The following is a 2,500-nucleotide window of genomic DNA, read 5'->3' as shown; positions in this document are numbered from 1 at the left end:
GCATGTGTAAGCGCACGCCAGTGTATACATGTATTTATATTTATATCCGATGTATTGTTCGGTCGACCATTGTAAGTGCGGATGTGATGGACCGCTCGCTGCACGCTACTGAAGCTTTTGTGCCATGTCGCTCCCGTTGTGTTCCGGGAATGCTGTCGTCTCGAGAGATCATAACTTCATTAAATTGATCGTTTTTGTCGCCTCCGTTTGGGGAGGAGTCGTGCATTATCGGCCATAGGGCGACTGATGCACTGTGGCCCTGTTTGTCATTATTGGTCTTCGATGCGTTAGGTTTATTATAGTCTGCCTTTCGTAAATTCGTTTTCAGTGTTTCGATCGGTAAGGGGTTTATGTTTGTGTGTAACAGATGGCTAACGACACGCCCACCTTTGTAAACTGCCTTTGCAATTTAGCTGAACCTGTTATATACACTTTCCGGGAAGCAGATAGATTTCGGTAGATAGATAGATCGATAGGCAGAATGAATGATAAGCGAAAAAAATCCCCTTTCCTTTTTCGATAGACTGCGTTTCTTTTGTACAACAGGAATTCATATCATATGTCTCCCTTCTCACGTCTACCTGTTCCTGCCCCTGCCCCTACCCTTACCCATAACCCAAACCATACTCATACCTTTACTTGTAACCTTACAGGTATCTATGTTCGTAACGCTACCTCTGATTCTACCACAGCCCCTCCCCCTTTCTCTCTCCCCTCCCTCCCCACTTCTTCCCCACCTCCTCTCTCTTTCGCTCTCCCTCTCCCACCTCCCTACAAGTACCGCTTCACCTTCCCCGTGGCCCAACCCCGGCCCCGCCCATAACTCCTATCTTTGAGCTCCTGGACACCCACACCTTCAAGGCCAGGCAGCACATAGATCAAGGTCATACAAACGTAAAGATTAAAGCAAGGAGGAGACTTCACCACTGCTGTACTGTGTGTGTGTGTGTGTGTGTGTGTGTGTGTGTGTGTGTGTGTGTGTGTGTGTGTGTGTGTGTGTGTGAATGTGTTTGTGTGTGTGTTCGGTCCCAGTTGCGTTCATCTTTATCGCTATAATATCTAGGCTATATATAAATAAGTTGGTCGATGATTGTGCTACGTGTTATCAAGATTTGTTTCGTAAAGCGAGGGCGCCAGAAACTATTTTTTGATATTGGTCTTCGAAGTCACTGCACGCAACGAAAGAATAAAATGATAGGAAACATAAAAAAGGCAATGTCTACACCAAGATTCCTTTGCTTGATTTATAGTGTCAGTCATCAATATATCTGTAATTTTTCATGCCTATTTTTTTTTTTTTTTCGCGTGCGCGTGTGTGAGTGTGTGTGTATGTATGTGTGTATGTATGTATGTATGTATGTATGTATGTATGTATGTATGTGAGTGAGTGAGTGAGTGAGTGAGTGAGTGAGTGAGTGAGTGAGTGAGTGAGTGAGTGAGTGAGTGAGTGAGTGAGTGAGTGAGTGAGTGAGTGTATGTGTGTGTGTGTCTGTGTGTGTGTATTTGTGTGTATTTGTGTGTATATTTGTGTGTATTTTCAGTCCCAGTTGCTGTCAACATTATCGCTGAGATTGGACTGTCGATATGTTGACTATTGGCAGATGGAAACGTAATTGGGAATCCTTTGTTGTGAGCGAGTGAGTTTTATTTATGGGAGGCAGAGGGTGCGGGAGTGGGCAGTGCGTGGGGGCCTCGGGTTTGTTGTACACGTGGACACTAAGGCACGCAAGCATACAGACTCTCCCTGTCTTTCTGACTGTCAGTCGCACACAGACTCACAGGCATACATATAAATGTGTGTGTGTGTGTGTGTGTGTGTGTGTGTGTGTGTGTGTGTGTGTGTGTGTGTGTGTGTGTGTGTGTGTGTGTGTGTGTGTGTGTGTGTGTGTGAGAGAGTGAAGTTGGTCGATTATTGTGCTACATGTCATCAGCAAGTTTTGTGATATATGCTTCGAAGTCACTCCACGCAACGAAAGAAGAAATCAGACCCTTATTCACACAAAGTCAGCCATTCACTCAGCTCCACAGACCTCACAAGCACTGATAAACCCACTTCCCGTTTCACGATTCCTGCAAGGGAAGAAGCATACAGTATATGTCTGATACAACGTCCTTCGCGGCAAGGTTATCAACTGTGTTTATTTTCTCTCATGCCTTACCCGTGGCTAACGGAGTTATGGCATTTGTCAACATCGTCGTAGTTGCCGTCACCATTTGTGTTTTCCTCCTCCTCCTCCTCTTCCGCATAATCATTTTTAAGATCTTTTCCTTCTCTTCCTCATCTGCGCACCCGGCACTCAGCGGCACATTCCTCAAGGCTAGCGGGTTAATATTGCTTGTGTACTCTGACGCAGGACGCTAAGAAAAATAAATATATATATATATATATTTTTATATATATACATATATATATGCATATATGTGTATATATGTATATATTTGTATATTTATGTAGCTATGTAGATATGTGTATATATATATATAGATATGTGTATATATA

The 2,500-nt window shown here is 43.6% G+C and overlaps 1 protein-coding gene across 4 annotated transcripts in view; it reads left to right on the top strand.

Annotated features, from left to right (window-relative positions):
• Positions 1-2,500, top strand: part of LOC125043401 (pyruvate carboxylase, mitochondrial-like) — a 68,187-nt gene that overhangs the window by 29,492 nt on the left and 36,195 nt on the right. The gene's annotated exons all lie outside the window — the stretch shown is intronic.

This window comes from Penaeus chinensis, chromosome 33 (assembly GCF_019202785.1).
Source record: "Penaeus chinensis breed Huanghai No. 1 chromosome 33, ASM1920278v2, whole genome shotgun sequence".
Taxonomy (NCBI): domain Eukaryota; kingdom Metazoa; phylum Arthropoda; class Malacostraca; order Decapoda; family Penaeidae; genus Penaeus; species Penaeus chinensis.
The sequence above is the reverse complement of the archived record's forward strand: the minus strand, read 5'-3'. Positions and strand labels throughout refer to the sequence as shown.